This window comes from Staurois parvus, unplaced genomic scaffold (genome assembly GCF_062004578.1).
Source record: "Staurois parvus isolate SC_StPar_1 unplaced genomic scaffold, SC_StPar_1.0 ptg000384l, whole genome shotgun sequence".
Classification (NCBI taxonomy): Eukaryota; Metazoa; Chordata; class Amphibia; order Anura; family Ranidae; genus Staurois; species Staurois parvus.
In genome coordinates, this window is record NW_028318180.1 from 1,111,917 (window position 1) to 1,130,573 (window position 18,657).

Genomic DNA, 18,657 nt, shown 5'->3' on the forward strand with positions numbered 1-18,657 from the left:
ACCTCTGCTGACTTCTCCTGTTTCATCCCTGGCTTGTGACCCCGACCATTCTCTGCCTGACCCCCTGTTCCTACCTGCCCGATTGTTATTGACCCGTCCTGCCTGACGACGCTTGCATTGTATCTATTGTTATCTGTGGGTGGTTTGGTTCGTTTGCACTGTGTTATGTTTTAGTATTGCACTGCGTTTATGTTTGTATTGTTAGTCTTTAATAAATTGTCTTATTGTTTATAACATATCTGAAGCCTGCGTTTCCCTGCGTCAGTCACATACCTCTGGTCACACCTTGGAGCCCTGACATTACACCAAGGCCAATCCTGACCAGAAGTGGCTGCACAGGGAAGCCATCTTGGCTTGTTGCTGGGAAGGATGGATCTGGATAAGGTTGTGTATTTGTCGCTGCTGGTTTTTGATGACAGGGAGTATGCCTATCAGGTTCTGAGGGAGTATACCCGGGATCAACTGCTAGAATGTATACGGATCGCTCATGTTCTAGTAGATCAGGGCACAGAGTTCTCTGAGGTGCAACCTTTGATTCAGGTTTGTGTAGAGTTGGCTTCATCTGGTACCCCTGAAAGCAGGAATGACTTTTTGCCACCATTTAGTGCAGACCAGGTAGAGTCCCTGGTATGGTTATTAGAGGATGATGTGGATTGCTTCTTGGAACATTATGCTGCATGTTCACCACAGGTATTAAGGGATTGTATAAACGCAGTGCAGTCTTTGGTCAGACAGGCTTTGTGTAAGCTGAGCTTTGTTCAACCCATACTGCAGACATGGTCAGACTTGTTGCACCCAGCCTCAGTCAGCTTGCAAAAACCCAGTCCTGCTTCTAATCTATTTCTTCAAAGCTCTCTTCCTGCACTCCCGACAGCACCTCCAGTTACAGCCCAGTATACCCTGCTATCTACCGCATGTCAGTACCCAGTTCCCACTCGCTGCACCTATCCTGCCTTTAACCCTGTAAAGAAGCCCTCTGTAGCAACTGTTCCCTCCCCTGTTCCATCCTCCAGCTCTTCTCTGTCTCCAGCTGCTCCATCCATTTACAAACCTGCGCTTACTTACAGTACTCCGGTAACTAAAACCAGGAAAAGGCGAAAGTTCTTTCCAACCAATACCATCCTGCCAGTATCCAAACCGGTCAGCCTCCCATCTGAGAACCTGCATTCCGTGGTGCAGCCTGGTGCTTCGGCGCCCACAATTCAGCCTGATGCCTCCACCCAGCCTGATGCTTCCACCCAGCCTGATGCCTCCATTCAGCCTGATGCCTCCATTCAGCCTGATGCCTCTACCCAGCATGATGTTTCTACCCAGCCTGATGAACTGATCCAGCCTGATGATCCTATTATGCCAGACGACTCGGTGCCCGCTGTTCCGCCAGTTGACTCGGTGCCCGCAGTCTTGCCAGACGACTCGATGCCCGCTGTTCCGCCAGTTGACTCGATGCCCGCTGTTCCGCCAGTTGACTCGATGCCCGCTGTTCCGCCAGTTGACTCAGTGCCCGCTGTTCCGCCAGTTGACTCGGTGCCCGCAGTCTTGCCAGACGACTCGGTGCCCGCAGTCTTGCCAGTCGACTCGGTGCCCGCAGTCTTGCCAGGCGACTCGGTGCCCGCAGTCTTGCCAGACGACTCGGTGCCCGCAGTTCCGCCAGTTGACTCGGTGCCCGCAGTTCCGCCAGACTACTCGATGCCCGCTGTTCAGCCAGTTGACTCGATGCCCGCTGTTCCGTCAGACGACTCGGTGCCCGCTGTTCCGCCAGACGACTCGGTGCCCGCAGTCTTGCCAGACGACTCGGTGCCCGCTGTTCCACCAGTCGACTCGGTGCCCGCTGTTCCGCCAGTCGACTCGGTGCCCGCAGTCTTGCCAGACGACTCGGTGCCCGCAGTCTTGCCAGACGACTCGGTGCCCGCTGTTCCGCCAGTTGACTCGAAGCCCGCTGTTCCGCCAGTTGACTCGATGCCCGCTGTTCCGCCAGTTGACGCGGTGTCCGCTGGCGAGCCAAATGACCTGATGCCTAGTGACCCAGTGCCCGCTGTCATACCTGGTGAACCGATGCCCGCTGTCGAGCCAGACAATCCCATGCCTGATGACCCAGTGCCCGTTGTCATGCCTGGTGACCCGATGCCCGCTGTCGGGCCAGACGATCCAATGTCTGACCCAGTGCCCACGGTCATGCCAGTTGACTCGGAGCCTACTGCCGTGCCTGGTGACTCGGTGCCCACTGCCTTACCAGATGACGCGGTGCCCGCTGGCGAGCCAAATGACCTGATGCCTGGTGACCCAGTGCCCACTGTCATGCCTGGTGACCCGATGCCCGCTGTCGTGCCAATTGACTCAGACCCCACTGTCGTGCCTGGTGACTCGGTGCCCATTGCCTTGCCAGATGACGCGGTGCCCGCTGGCGAGCCAAATGACCTGATGCCTGGTGACCCAGTGCCCGCTGTCATACCTGGTGACCCGATGCCCGCTGTCGAGCCAGACAATCCCATGCCTGATGACCCAGTACCCGCTGTCATGCCTGGTGACCTGATGCCCGCTGTCGGGCCAGACGATCCAATGTCTGACCCAGTGCCCGCGGTCATGCCAGTTGACTCGGAGCCCACTGTCGTGCCTGGTGACTCGGTGCCCACTGCCTTGCCAGATGACGCGGTGCCCACTGGCGAGCCAAATGACCTGATGCCTGGTGACCCGATGCCCGTTGTGGTGCCTGATGACCCGGTGCCCGCCGCTCCGCCTGGGGGCCCGGTGTCTGCCGCTCTGCCTGGGGGCCCGATGCCTGTCGCCCCGCCTGGGGGCCCGGTGTCTGCTGCCCCTCCTGGGAGCCCGGTGCCCGCCGCTCCGCCTGGGGGCCCGATGCCTGTCGCCCCACCTGGGGGCCCGATGCCTGTCGCCCCACCTGGGGGCCCGATGCCTGTCGCTCCACCTGGGGGCCCGGTGCCCGCCGCTCCGCCTGGGGGCCCGATGCCTATCGCCCCTCCTGGGGGCCCGGCGCCCGCCGCTCCGCCTGGGGGCCCGATGCCTGTCGCCCCACCTGGGGGCCCGATGCCTGTCGCCCCGCCTGGGGGCCCGATGCCTGTCGCCCTGCCTGGGGGCCCGATGCCTGTCGCCTCGCCTGGGGGCCCGGTGCCCGCTGCTCCGCCTGGTGATCTGGTGTCCAGCCCGATGTGCCGCTGCCCAGAGTCCTGCCCGATGTGCCGCTGCCTGGAGTCCAGCTCGAGGTGCCTCTGCCCGGTGTGCCGCTGCCCGGAGTCCTGCCCGATGTGCCAGTCTTTGATGTCCCGCCAGTTACCAGACCCAGGCGGTGGAACATTTTGCCCAGCTAGGACTGTTTGGAGCGTCCTGAGGCCGCTCCTTGAGGGGGGGGGTACTGTCAGGAATGGACTTGCCAGTAATGGTGGGACTCGCCTGCCTTGTGGGCTGCAGTACCAGGGCTGGCCAGCGGGTGCTCCCGGCAATCAGAGACTCAACCCTGCAGCCAGCCAAACATCTGAAACTGATCATGCAGGTGTATTTAAGGGATGGCCAGACCTGCAGTCTCTGCCTTGGTGTGTGTTTTTCCTGGGCCCTGTATCTTGTTCCTGCATTCCTGTTCCTGTTCCTGTCTCTATCTGATTCGTTGCTGACCCTGCCTGATTCTGGACCTCTGCTGACTTCTCCTGTTTCATCCCTGGCTTGTGACCCCGACCATTCTCTGCCTGACCCCCTGTTCCTACCTGCCCGATTGTTATTGACCCGTCCTGCCTGACGACGCTTGCATTGTATCTATTGTTATCTGTGGGTGGTTTGGTTCGTTTGCACTGTGTTATGTTTTAGTATTGCACTGCGTTTATGTTTGTATTGTTAGTCTTTAATAAATTGTCTTATTGTTTATAACATATCTGAAGCCTGCGTTTCCCTGCGTCAGTCACATACCTCTGGTCACACCCTGGAGCCCTGACACTGTATATCCCACTGGCAAGAGAGAAAGGGCAGTGAAAATGTATGCAGTGCTGGATGAACAAAGCAACAGATCCCTTGCAAAGTCAGACTTCTTTAATATCTTTAACCTTAAGGCAAGTGCAGTTCCATACACCCTAAGGACATGTGTGGGGACAATTGAAACCGCAGGGAGAAGAGCTACTGGCTTTACCATTGAATCCTTAAATAAGAAAGTGCAGTTCTCACTTCCTACCCTAATAGAGTGTGGCATGATACCTGATGACAAAACAGAGATTCCCTCTCCAGAAGTAGCCCATTATCACCCTCACCTCCGCTCAATTGCTCACCTTATCCCAGCTGTTGAGCCAGATGTTTCTATCCTTCTACTTCTTGGAAGAGACATCCTTCAGGTGCACAAGGTGCGCCAGCATATCAATGGACCTTACAATGCCCCCTATGCACAGAGAATGGACCTGGGGTGGGTCATTATAGGAGAAGTTTGCTTGGGGACAGTGCACCAGCCTGACAACATTAGTATTTTGAAGTCATCTGTGTTAACAAATTGACACACATCTCTTCTCAGTCCCTGTCACAACAGCTTCGTTGTCAAGGAAAGCTTTGGCAGGTCAATACAACACTGGGACTCTTCTACACCATATGGCAAAGAAGTCAATTCCGACATTGAGACAGACAATCTAAGGATTACAGTGTTCCAGAAAACTAAAGATGGTGATAAACAGGCCCTCTCTATAGAGGATCAGACCTTCTTACAGATTATGGATAGAGAGGCCTACCAAGATGACAATCACAGTTGGGTGGTCCCTCTACCTTTTCGCACACCCAGATGTGTTTTGCCTTGTAACAGGGAGCAAGCCATGAAGCGTTTGCGTTCACTCAGCAAAACACTACAGAGAAAGCCAGAAGCGAAAAGAGATTTCACTGAATTCATTAAAAGGATACTGGACAACGATCACGCTGAAGTTGCAGGACCAATTGAGACAGACAGGGAACACTGGTATCTACCCATGTTTGGTATTTACCATCCACACAAACCTAACCAAATCAGAATAGTTTTTGATTCCAGCGCAGAGTATGAAGGAGTTTCTTTAAACGACGTACTGTTAAGTGGCCCTGACCTAAACAATACTTTGCTAGGTGTCCTTATGCGCTTCAGAAAAGAACCCATTGCTTTCACAGCTGATATGCAACAAATGTTTTATTGCTTTCTTGTCAGAGAAGACCTTAGAGACTTTCTACGTTTTCTCTGGTATGACGACAATGACATAGACAAGGAGATTGTCGAGTACAGAATGAAAGTGCACGTATTTGGCAACAGGCCCTCTCCTGCTGTCGCTATATACTGCATGCAAAAGGCTGCCCAGAAAAATGCGAAGTTCTATGGACAAGAAGCCAAACACTTTGTATTGAGGCATTTCTATGTAGATGATGGACTCGCTTCTGCTAGCACACCTGAAGATGCAATTTCCATCCTCAGTAAAGCAAAGCAAATGCTGGCAGAATCCAATCTGCGTCTTCATAAAATCGCTTCCAACAGCCAAAGAGTAATGGAAGCCTTCCCTGTAGCAGACAGAGCCAAGGACCTTAAAGATCTTTGCCTAGGTACGGACACCCTTCCTCTGCAGAGAAGCCTAGGCCTAAGCTGGGATCTAGAAACAGATACTTTTGTTTTCCGAATTTCTTCAGAGAAAAAGCCCTTTACACGAAGAAGAATTCTATCCACCGTAAATAGCCTCTATGATCCCCTAGGGTTTGTGTCACCTGTGACAATAAAAGGTAAGGCCTTAGTTCGGGAACCGTCATCCAGGAAAAGTGAATGGGATGCATTGCTTCCAGAAGGAAGACTATGTGAGTGGGTTCAATGGACAGAATCCTTGCAAGCGTTAGAGCACCTAAAGATAGATGTTATGTTTCCATATCTCTATCAACAGCTCGCAGGAAAGAACTGTGCATTTTCTCAGATGCATCCACCATAGCGAAAGGTGCAGTGGCTTACTTGAAAGTAATTGATGCAGAAAATGTGTGCCATGTTGGATTTGTTATAGGAAAGTCCAAATTAAGCCCTAAACCAGCCCACACAATTCCTCGTTTGGAATTGTGTGCTGCTGTACTTGCAGTCGAAATGTCTGAGCTAATCACTTATGAACTAGACACTGACTTTGATGCTGTGAAATTCTTCACTGATAGCAAGACTGTCCTAGGGTACATTTGCAACACCACAAGGAGATTCTATCTGTATGTCTCCAACAGAGTGAATAGAATCCGGCAATCTACACACCCAGATCAGTGGTTCTATGTATCTACAGAGCAAAACCCTGCAGATTTTGCCACTAGACCTACTCAAGCAGCATGCCTGCAGAACTCTATATGGTTCTCAGGCCCATCCACACTGTGAGGATATAGACACTGTTAATGTTTATCTGCTCATAGAGCCCGAAGCTGACCCTGAAATCAGATCGGAAATTACAAGTTTCAGTACCAAAGTTTCTGAAGTTCTTCATTCAAATTGCTTTGAGAGATTTTCTTGCTGGAAGATATTAGTTAAAACCCTAGCCAGACTCATCCACGTCGCTAAAACCTTCCGGAGGGAAACCAATAGCGATCAGGTCTGAAGGTTGGAAAGTTTCCATGAACAGGTCAATGTAGAAGAACTTTCTCAGGCGGAGTCTGTTGTGGTTTCTTCTGTTCGGGACAAGTATTTCCAGAAGGAAATTGACTGCATCACAAAACAAAAGATATTCTCAAAACAAAGCCGTCTTAGGAAGCTCAGCCCTTTCGTAGACCAGAATGGGTTGTTGAGAGTGGGTGGACGTTTATCTCTTACCGAACTTCCGAAGGTTGAGAAAGGCTGGTATACCGTATATATACTCCGTTTTTGGTGGGATAATGGTTCAACTATGACATTATAGTTTTAGTCTCAGATTAACTAGGATTCCATTTTCTTGTTTGTGTGTTTTTTCTGCATAGCAGTTGTTACATAGGTAGTGGTATAATAAATTATCCCAGGCAGGGAGTGTTCTGCCCATATTGTTGAAAATAATATATGTAATATACTATAATGTTATGTGATGTTGCTGCCATCTATTGGTTAGAGTTATTATGCCTAGTTATAGCAGGATTTATAGGAAGTGGTAATTTTCATATAGAGGCAATAACCTCTAACCTGGAAGTTCCTGTCCTCCATTTCGTGACTGCTTCTGAAACTAGCAAGTAGCATACAGTGAAGCTCCAAGCTATTCCTGGACTTATGGTGGAATTGTCCGTGAGTACACTCACTGATGGGATGAAGCTGTTGTATAATGTTTAATGTACTGACACATATGTTTTGTTTGTGCTTATGTTGTAGTTTTACAAAGTTATTCAGAACAAAGGATACATACAGATCTGATGTCTCACGTTTCTTGACTTCTGAATTATTGTTAGACTGTCTGACTAGTGTTTCACAACAGTTCAATAACACGAAGCAGAACACAGATATTATTTCTCATTTCTCGTGGCCATAGGGAAATAAGAAAATATCTCTGATAATTAGCACCACACAACACTACAAATTAGTTAATATGCAGTATATAACCTCAATAGCAATATTCAAACAGTTATAGTTAATAATAATTCAGAGGACCATAATACATTCCTAACCACACAATAAAATGTTGTAAATCGTAGAAAGTTTGAAATGTCAAAGAAAATTACAATATTCTAGCACAGTCTCACCACTCCCAGAAACTTGATTTTGAGGCCTCCCCAGTGGGATGCAGTTGGGAAAAGAATTATTTCTGGGCAGTCAGGCACCAGAATTTAAAAGAGCATCAGCGTCTCTGGCGAAAATCTTTTCCTTCAAAATGGGAGCTGGAAGTTCTCAGCAAAATGGCCGCAGGTGGCAGGTGAGTATAGTGCAGTATATAGTGGTAGTAGAATAGTAAAGAAGTAGTTTCAGAAGATTGTAAGATTGTAGAAGATTCAAGTTGTTAGAAGATTTCAGAAGAATAGATTGGTAGAAGATTGTAGAAAAATGGATTGTTAAGTTGATTCCACTTTGAGGTGTCTGGCCTTTTAAACCATACAAGTCCTTTGTTCCGAGGGACCTCCCAACAGGCTTGTTGATTGGACAGTTGAGAAGTTTGCGTACCTAGAGATGTTCCTAACCTGTCCACTGGGGACAGTCAAGTATTACAAATGAATTGGTGGTCTTAATGATGACTCACTATAAGCAGTATGTCTTTACGGATCATTATATGTCCTATTCAAGTATAAATGATTTCACTACTAACCCTTGGATAAGGACTAGAGATGAGCGAATTTTTCAAAAATTCGATTCGGCTGATTCGGCAAATTTCAGGAAGAAATTCGATTCGATGCGAATTAATTCGCTACGAAGTTAACTTATAAAAAGGGTTTCTAGGCTTCAGAGAGCCTTTAAATTAGTGCAGAACACTGTACCTTTAATTTAAATGCCCTTGGAGATGAGGAAGGAGAAGGATGAGAAGAAGGAGAAGGATGAGAAGAAGGAGAAGGAGAAGGATGAGAAGAAGGAGAAGGATGAGAAGAAGGAGAAGGAGAAGGAGAAGGATGAGAAGAAGGAGAAGGATGAGAAGAAGGAGAAGGATGAGAAGAAGGAGAAGGAGAAGGATGAGAAGAAGGAGAAGGATGAGAAGAAGGAGAAATAGAAGGATGAGAAGAAGGAGAAGGATGAGAAGAAGGAGAAGGATGAGAAGAAGGAGAAGGATGAGAAGAAGGATGAGAAGAAGGAGAAGGATGAGAAGAAGGATAAGAAGAAGGAGAAGGATGAGAAGAAGGAGAAGGAGAAGGATGAGAAGAAGGAGAAGGATGAGAAGAAGGATGAGAAGAAGGATGAGAAGAAGGAGAAGGATGAGAAGAAGGACAGTTCTGTGACAGTTTCTGTCTATTTCTGACAGTTCTGTGACATTCACTCCATACAGCGGTTTCAACCGCTGTATGGAGGGAATGTCCCAGAACTGTCAGAAATAGTCTATTTCTGACAGTTCTGGGACATTCACTCCATACAGCGGTTGAAACATTGTATCTATTTGTTTCCATAAATGGATCCATTTATGGAAACAAATAGATACAATGTTTCAACCGCTGTATGGAGTGAATGTCCCAGAACTGTCAGAAATAGTCTATTTCTGACAGTTCTGTGACATTCACTCCATACAGCGGTTGAAACATTGTATCTATTTGTTTCCATAAATGACATTCTGCAGATACACTTAGAGGAGCTCTGCAGATACACTTTTTGCCGGCTTGGAATTATTCTTATTTTCATCCTACTTCTTCTTCTTCTTCTTCTTCATCCTCATCCTCATCCTCTTCTTCTTCTGAGGATGAGGATGAAGAAGAAGAAGAAGAAGAAGTAGGATGAAAATAAGATTAATTCCAAGCCGGCAAAAAGTGTATCTGCAGAGCTCCTCTAAGTGTATCTGCAGAGCTCCTCTAAGTGTATCTGCAGAATAGAGGAGCTCTGCAGATACACTTTTTGCCGGCTTGGAATTATTCTTATTTTCATCCTACTTCTTCTTCTTCATCCTCATCCTCAGAAGAAGAAGAAGAGGATGAGGATGAGGATGAAGAGGAAGAAGAAGAAGAAGTAGGATGAAAATAAGAATAATTCCAAGCCGGCAAAAAGTGTATCTGCAGAGCTCCTCTATTCTGCAGATACACTTAGAGGAGCTCTGCAGATACACTTTTTGCTGGCTTGGAATTATTCTTATTTTCATCCTACTTCTTCTTCTTCTTCTTCTTCATCCTCATCCTCTTCCTCTTCTTCTAAGGATGAGGATGAAGAAGAAGAAGTAGGATGAAAATAAGATTAATTCCAAGCCGGCAAAAAGTGTATCTGCAGAGCTCCTCTAAGTGTATCTGCAGAGCTCCTCTAAGTGTATCTGCAGAATAGAGGAGCTCTGCAGATACACTTTTTGCCGGCTTGGAATTATTCTTATTTTCATCCTACTTCTTCTTCTTCTTCTTCATCCTCATCCTCAGAAGAAGAAGAAGAGGATGAGGATGAAGAGGAAGAAGAAGAAGAAGAAGTAGGATGAAAATAAGAATAATTCCAAGCCGGCAAAAAGTGTATCTGCAGAGCTCCTCTATTCTGCAGATACACTTAGAGAAGCTCTGCAGATACACTTTTTGCCGGCTTGGAATTATTCTTATTTTCATCCTACTTCTTCTTCATCCTCATCCTCTTCTTCTTCTTCTAAGGATGAGGATGAAGAAGAAGAAGAAGAAGTAGGATGAAAATAAGATTAATTCCAAGCCGGCAAAAAGTGTATCTGCAGAGCTCCTCTAAGTGTATCTGCAGAATAGAGGAGCTCTGCAGATACACTTTTTGCCGGCTTGGAATTATTCTTATTTTCATCCTACTTCTTCTTCTTCATCCTCATCCTCTTCTTCTTCTTCTGAGGATGAGGATGAGGATGAAGAAGAAGAAGAAGAAGTAGGATGAAAATAAGAATTCCAAACCGGCAAAAAGTGTATGTGCAGAGTTCCTCTATTTCTGACATTTCTCTGACAGCTTCTTCACATGTACAGCGGTTGAAACATCTGTATCCTAAATGGAAACTAATAGATACAATGTTTCAACCGCTGTACATGTGAAGGAACTGTCAGAGAAATGTCAGAAATAGCGGAGCTCTCTGCAGGGACACTTTTGCCGGATGATCGGGAAAAATCCGATTCGCGCACCCGAAGTAGGCAAATATTCGGATTCGCCGCGAATCGAATTTTTCCTGAAATTCGTATTGAATTCCGGTTCGCCTGGTTCGATTCGCTCATCTCTAATAAGGACCATAGAAAGATGTGAATACATTTGGTTTCTCATTTTTCTGATATGTGAACTGTATTGGAATGGCTGATTTCCTTTGGAAATATAGAAATTACCCAACTCACAAACCATCTTATATTATATCACTTTAAACTTCAGTTGAGTGGGATGCAGTACCCAACCTTATCGAATAGATTTTCCTTAGATGGAAAAGTGTTGGTAATATACTTTCTGATAATATTTCCATTGATATATATATACCACACTTCTTTGTATCTTAAATGACCCAACTTTCACCTTGTTTACTGCACGGTTCAAGGAAAGATTGCCTCTAGTTACTTGCACTATTATATTATAAATAGAGTAAACAGAATGAACTGGATTTTGACCTCAGTATTCAATAGCTTATTGTGACAGCTCAAGAAGTTTTGTTTGGTAATCACACACTTCCCAAGGTTTTGTGAGAGATAAGACAATGAGGATTTCCTCTCACCATTGTCACTTTGGTCCAGGTGTATGCTCACCTGCAGACATCCAAATAGTGGTGTTTGAATCTCATTGTCTCTTAGACCAGTTTCTTCCACTCATTGTGTGTGTGGTAACTTCTTGGAATATCACTTGAAATTCAACCTAGAATGTTAACCCCCGACAGTCAGCTTTTAATTTCCTAACTTGGGATAATATCATTTTTCTTAATAAACAGTCCAAAAATCATCACATATCCCCCCGTTTTGAGATACGAACAAGTATAAAGAGGTGTATGTATCGCAAATCGTGAGTGTGACTTTTGATTAAAGGGATCGTTGATTTTCTCCGGTGACAAGTCTAAGCACCGTAGGTATTTGCCGGTTAAGTCTTTGTGAGACTTTCATTACTCGTATGGTCAGGATTGTCAACCATATTATCGCCAGTCTAATAAAGTTAAAAACAATTTTATCCGTTGGGATTGAGTGTGACCGACTGTCCAATAGGATATGGTCTTCTTCAGAAAAATCAAAGTTCTCAACTGACAGGTTGTCTTTCTTGATAGCCATTTGGATGGTGTGTGTCAGGGCTCCGGGTATGACCAGAGGTGTGTGGACTGACACAGGGAAACGCAGGCTTCAGATATAGTATAAACAATACAATTTATTTAAGACTAAACAATACATAAACGCAGTGCAAGACTAAACATAAACACAGTGCAAACAAACCAAACCAAAACCCCCAACAGATAACAAAAGAACAATACTAAGCGTAGTCGGGCAGGCTGGGTCGGTAGCAAACGGGCAGGCAAGGTACAAAGGAGCAGGTAGAGTGTAGTCAGACGGGCCGGGTCAGGAACAATCAGGCAGACAAGGTGCCAAAGGAGCAGACTGGAGAGTGGTCAGGATTAGCAGAAGTCAGGACAGGCGGAGTTCAATTAGAGTCAGGGATCAAGCAGGATCAGACAGGAAGCAGACAGGATGCAGGTACAGGGGCTCTTGGGAAACATACACCAAGGCCCTGATTGCAAGTCTGGCCATTCCTTATATGCACCTCCTGCAATCAGCCTCAGGTGTTTTGGCTGACTGCAGGAGTGAGCCTCTGGTTGCTGAGAGCACCCGCTGGCCAGTCCTGGTACTGCAACCCACAAGGCAGGTGAGTTCCACCAGCATTGGTGAATCTATTCCTGTCGGGTGTGGTCACACAGTGGAGAGCTCTGCTGATTTCCAAGAAGGCCTGAGAAGCCAGGGGCTTGATTGTCCCAGCCAGCCCAGGGAGGATGTCTGCTCCTGGGCCTGGACCTGCCGGTGGAGGGCCCTCTGAGGGGCTTAGTACCGGTCCCTGCATACCACCTATAGAGGACCTGGGAACAGCCCCCAAGAAGGGGGAAGGCTTTGCAGAATACAGGGACCGTGTGGTTGCCCGGATTAAGATGGTGGAGAAGGAGGAGACCAAATTGGTCAAATTAAATTTGGAGCTTAAAAAGCTACGCTCCAGCTATGACCGTGTGTGGGGCACCAAGAGACAGGCGATGAAGCCTGGTCTGGAGGCCTTAGAGCAGAGGGCATCTCTGCAAGCAAAATATGTGGCGGCACTTAAAAAGAAGAGTGGGACTCTGAAGGAGAAGTTCGCTAATGATAGCCGTTTCAAAGCTGCAAGAAACAGGAGCATTGCAGCAGCAAGAGGTCCTGTGGATATGGTCTCCTCTATGGAGGAGTCATCCGATGAGCCAGTGATGGAAGGTGAACCGGTGACTGGGGGTGAGCCAGTGACTGCAGGTGTGCCAACGCAGGAGCTGGCTGAGCTTGCTGCACCAAATTTGGAAATGGCGCCGCCAGAAATGGAGGACGCTGAGGCCGTGGGTGGTTCGGACTCCCTCCCCATAGGGCAGCGGAGCGCAGATTGGGGATTGCGTGTAGAGGAGGCGGAGTCGGCTGGGGAGATGCGCTTTGTCCAGGAAGAGGAGCTGGAGTTGAATGGTGATCGTTTCTGCTTCACCTCGGAGGATTCTGGAAGTGAGGAGGAGGATACTTCACAGAAGCCTGCCAAGCCGGTGCGGAAGGAGCGCGCTGTGTTTGTGCAGCTAAAGAGGATCCCGAGCTCCTTGGGGAGCTCCGTTCTGGTAAAGGACGGTATACCAGTGATGGAGGAAGTGCTGCAGGACTCTGTAAAAATGGGCAGCAAGGAGTTAAAGGACATCTCTGGTGGTACGATCGAGCCAGTGGTGCAGGCTCCTCATGTGGGGCAAGGGGTGGTTTGTGTAGGTCTCTCTGTCCCGTTAAGCCCCGCCCCTCCGAAGGTGGGGGCTACCCTTGCTGGGGAATCTATTGCTCCTGGCGCTCCAGCTGAGGTTCTGTCCCCGCAAATCCAGGTGCCCATACATCAGGCCCTGCAGAGTCCCCCTTTGGTGGGTTCAGGCCCCCGGGTTCAGGTCACTTCAGCCCCTGCTTTGGCGGGCTCCGGTGGAGATGGTCCGGGTGTTCAGGCTCAGGGTCCTTTTGGGTCCTGCACCCCTAGTCCCCTTCTCTGGTGGCCCTGCTCTATCCGGCCCTGTTCCCCCGGGTTCCAGTGATCCAGTCTCGGCCCCCCCCTGGTCCAGTTTTCCCTGAGGCAGGTGCCTCTGTGCCCAAGCCTGTCATCAGCTACTCAGCAGCAGTGAGAGGTGGGCAAGGATCAGTTAGGCCACTTATGGTGCGGGCAGGTAACCTGCCAACCTCTGCGACCAGGAGAAATGTTGTGCAACTGAAATGGTCGGGGGAGGGACCCCCTTTAAGCAGAAAAGAGGTAATAGACCGCGTCCTGGAGATGGGGTTCAGGGCGGCAGATATTTTTGCTTTTATCGCCCCCTGTGGGTACAGGGGAGTACGATGTCTCATTCGTGAGGCCAGAGCAACTGGATCTTTTTTGGCAACGCTATGAGGCAATTTATGTCCGTAGTCCCAGGTGGGTGGGGTTGTCCCCCAAATTAATATCTAGGCAGAATGTCATCAAAAAGGTCACCATACTTGTGAGGAATGAGTCCATCCCCCCATCAGATATTGTAGTGTGGCTGGGGAGGTATGGGGATGTTATGGGGGTCCTCAGCAAGGTGGTAGACGAGAGAGGGATCTGGACAGGTGGATGGACAACTACCGTCCGTCTGAGAGTAGAGGGCAATGTGCTTCAGCACATACCCTCATCTGCTTTCTTGGGGAGGGATAGAATCGTTGTGTTTTATGCTGGTCAGCCCCGGGTATGTCACCGGTGTGGTGCAAAGGGGCACTTTGCTGCCACGTGCCCGGTTATACGGTGCTCTCTTTGCCAGGAAATTGGTCACCTGGCAAGAGATTGTAACATTGTGAGGTGTAACCTCTGCGGGGTCTTGGGCCATACATACAATCAGTGCCCAGAGGCACTCCGCAACCTCCCAGTGGCGGAAATTGCTGCCGAATTGGACAGGATGGATGCTGAGGAGGCGGAGGCGGAGGCAGAGAGGGCCAAGTCGGCCTTTACAGCAGCCTTGGTAGAGGCGGGGGTGGCTTCAGTTGTCCCTTCTGTGGTAGTTCCCCTGGTTGAGCCCACCCCAGTCAGTGTCCCGGTAGTTTCTCCTGTTGGGTCTGTCCCCCCTCCTAGTAAGGGGAAAAAGTTGGCTGAGGCTGCCAGAGGGGCCGGGGTGGTGGATGTAAAATCTAGGCCGTCTGTGCCTGCTCCCCCTGTTCTCCTCCGTTTTGAGGCGGGAGAAAAAGCCCAGTAGGGAACCTCAGGGGTCCCTGGGTCCTGTTCAGGGCGAGCAGGGTGGGGTCCAGGTGGAGGAGGGGTGGTCGGTGGTGGGGAGGCGTAGCAGGCCGGTCCTCTCTCCTGCAGGGTCTATCTCCTCTCTGGATGTGGGAGATATGGCCCTTGGTAACATGTTTGGGGCTCTGTCGGGGGAGGAGGAGGAGGTATCAGAGGATCCTGTTTCCCCGATGGAGGATGAGGAGGCAGGAGGGTCTCTAAAGAGGTCAGGAGATCCTTCAAAAAAAGTCAAGAAGAGGGTTAAGAAACGCCACTCTCAATTATCTTAATGGCAGTTCCCGCTCCGATAAAGGTGGCAACTATTAACGTTGCCAGCATAAAGTCTGTGAGTGCTAGAGAGTCAGCCTTATTTTTGCTCAGCGGTGTTGATGCTGATGTTTTATTTTTGCAGGAGACCAGGTTGCCTAGCTTGGCTGACATACATCTGGCCAAGCGGGAGTGGAGGCGTGGGCCCTCCTATTGGTCTCTTGCAGCTGAGCCTTACAGCGGAGTTGCGGTGCTTTTTACCGGTATGGTAACGTACCGGCGGATTATTGAGGTGGAGATTGGACGATGTCTGATCCTAGATGTCCTTGTGAGGGGGCAGGAACTGCGCCTAATTAACATTTATGGACCACAGTCCAAGTGGGACAGGAAATGCCTCTTCACAAAGATCAAGCCTTTCCTTTTTACGTCTTGGCTGGTGGTCTTTGGAGGTGATTTTAACACCATAACTAGGCCCAAGGACATGAGGGGCTTCAATGACAGGCTGGGATATGATAGCGTTTTTCTGAATGCTATAGTCAGGGAAGCAGGTCTGGTGGACGCATTGGTTAAGAGCAGCCCAGACAGCACTGGTTTCACGTTTAGGAGAGGTAACAGTCAGAGTAGGATAGATAGGTTGTTTTTGAAGGAGGACTCTGCCTTCTCGGCACCTGAGTGTCGGGCGGTGGAGTTTTCTGACCAGCTTATGCTTACTGTGACTTTGAATGTTTCAGACACGCCACTGAGAGGGAAGGGCATCTGGAGGTTGAATTCGGCTCTGCTGGAAGACGAGGAGGTGAGACAATCTTTTGAGGAGTTCTTTCAGACCCAGGAGACCGTGCTGGATTTCTGCAACAGTAAGTCGGAGTGGTGGGAGCTTACTAAGGTGCGGATTGGCAGGTTTTTCAAGGCCATAGGAAAAAGAAAGCAATTTAATAAGTACATCGCCTACCAACGGTTGCAGAGGAAGCTCGACCGCCTTGTTTCTAGCAGTGGAGATTCTGGGGCAATCTCGGAGGTCAAGCTTCTCCTCAGGGAGTACCAATATGACCGGCGTGCCTCTTTGGTTCTGGAGAGGGATTATGGAAAGTACCACTCGCCCGACCCTTTTCAGAACTGCAAACAGGGTGCAGCAATTAAGACGGTCTCTGCCCTGAGGGATGGTACGGGGTCTCTGACGAGATCCAGGTCAGGGATTCTGGAAGTCTCTAGGTCCTTTTATGTGGACTTGCTGAGTGAGAAGCACCTCGACCGGACAAGGATGTTAAGCTTTTTGGCGTCTACACCGGGTCTGGAGGGTAATGTCTCGCCCGCAAGTTTGACTGGGGAAATTACTGCAGAAGAGGTGATCAAAGCCATTGACAATCTGGCCATTAAAAAGACTCCTGGGCCAGATGGTTTGACAGCTGAATTTTTTAAGAGCTTTAAGTCCAGTTTGGCGCCTCGCCTTGCGGAGGTTTACAATTTCTGTCTGGGTGAGGGGTCCCTCCCTCCCTCCATGAGGCAGTCTGCAGTGATTCTCCTGTCAAAGGGTAAGGATCCTTCGGCTATTGAGAATTGGCGCCCCATTAGCCTTCTCAATGTCGATAGAAAGGTTCTGGCTAAGATCTTGTTCTGGCGCTTGTCGTCAGTGGCAGACGGCTTGCTTTCTCGTCAGCAGCATTGTTCGGTCCAGGGCAGGAGTACCTTCACAGCGGTGTTAGCTGTCCGGGAGGCTCTGTAACGGTGTAAGGCTGAGGGATGGGGAAAGTTTCTGCTGGCTGTGGACCAGGCAAAGGCTTTTGACCGAGTCAATCATGAGTACCTCTGGCATCTCCTGGACCGGTACGGTTTGGAGGGGAGGTTCATTGGCTGGCTGAAGACGTTATACAGGGAGGCTGAGAGCTTCATGTTGGTGAATGGTTTGGTTGGGCGGCCTTTTGGGGTTGGATCGGCGGTGCGCCAGGGGTGCCCACTGAGCCCTCTGCTCTACGTTTTTGCTAACGACCCCTTTGTCAGGAGGCTAGATGGTGGGGCGTTGGGTGGGGTGCTGGTGGGTGCTGCTGGGGATCCGCCCCTGAGGGTCGTATGCTGGCGACGTTTCTGTCTTCATCTCTGGGACCAGGGAGGCGCAGGAGGTGGTCTCGGTGATGGATCAGTATGCCGAGGCATCTGGCTCCAAGGTCAATCGGGACAAATGTGAAGTTCTCTGGATGGGTGGGGAGGGTGAGAGCTTCTCACTTCCGGACACCTTCCCAGTGCCTCAGCAGAGTGTGAAAATTTTAGGCATCAATTTCGGCCCTGCTGATTACAGCAAGTCAAATTGGGAGGCCAAGCTGTCCGATGCTGAGGTCAAGGTGAGATGCTGGAAGGGGTGGCGGCTCTACTTGAGGGAAAGGGTTGACCTGATCAAAACTTTCTTGGTCCCTGTGTTTTTGTATGTCAGTTTTGTTTGCCTCTTGCCAGAGTCGCTCTATACGAGTATTTACAGCTGTTTCTTCCAGATGTTATGGGGGAACAGGCTGAACCTTGTCAGGCGGGACGTAACCTACTCATCCAGGCGGGAGGGTGGCCTAGGTATGGTCTACCCGATAGTTTTCTTCTCTCTGATGTTCTTGAAAAATAATTTTGGTAACATGCTGGCAGAGAGACCACCTGTATGGGTAGGGCTGTTTCAGACTTGGTTCGGACCCTTTCTGAGCAGTTGGGAGAGTTTCGGGCCAGTGAAAAGCCTGCGGGTCAAGCACGGTAAGCTCCCGACTTATGTGGCCCTGTGCCTGAAGTTACTCCGGCAGTGGCATGTGACGGCTGAGGAGGTCAGATCTCTCCCTAGGAGGCTCCTGGGTGAGAGGGTCGTGGCGACCGCTTTCCATGCGCCGTTGGCCTTGAAAGATTGCCCAGGCCATATCATGAGGGAGGGTTTACGTTTGATAAATCTAGAACGGATTCCCTTGACGTTTAGGGACCAGGCCTGGCTCGCTTTCCATGGCAGGCTTTACGTGAGGGGTAACTTGAAGTGCCGTCCTCTGGATGACCGTAGTTGTCCGAGGTCGGAGTGTCAGGGTGAAGTGGAAACTATGGACCACTTCTTGCTTCAGTGCCCCTTTAACGTGGAAGTATATAAAGAGGTGGGTGGGGCTCTGGGTGTTTCTTTCCTACACTGCATGTCTTATGCAGAGTGGGTGTATGGAGCATTCGAAAGCCGCCAGGGTTTTGATTTGGACACCTTGTTTTTAGTCAGCTTAGTGGTCCGTTATTACACGTGGAATGCACGGTGCCAGGTATCCATTCGGAAAAAAGTCCTCCCCGTCCAGGTGGTGGTGTGTGGCGTCCTTGGTGAGGTTGGGAAGATTCGGGGTCTTGAGAGAGGCAGGTGGCGGCGGAAGGCTTGGATGGAGGCATGGAGGAACATCAGGCCTGTAGCTGCTATCTGTTGATCTCGGGTGGTGGCATCTGTCCCTAGTTTCTTCTTTTAC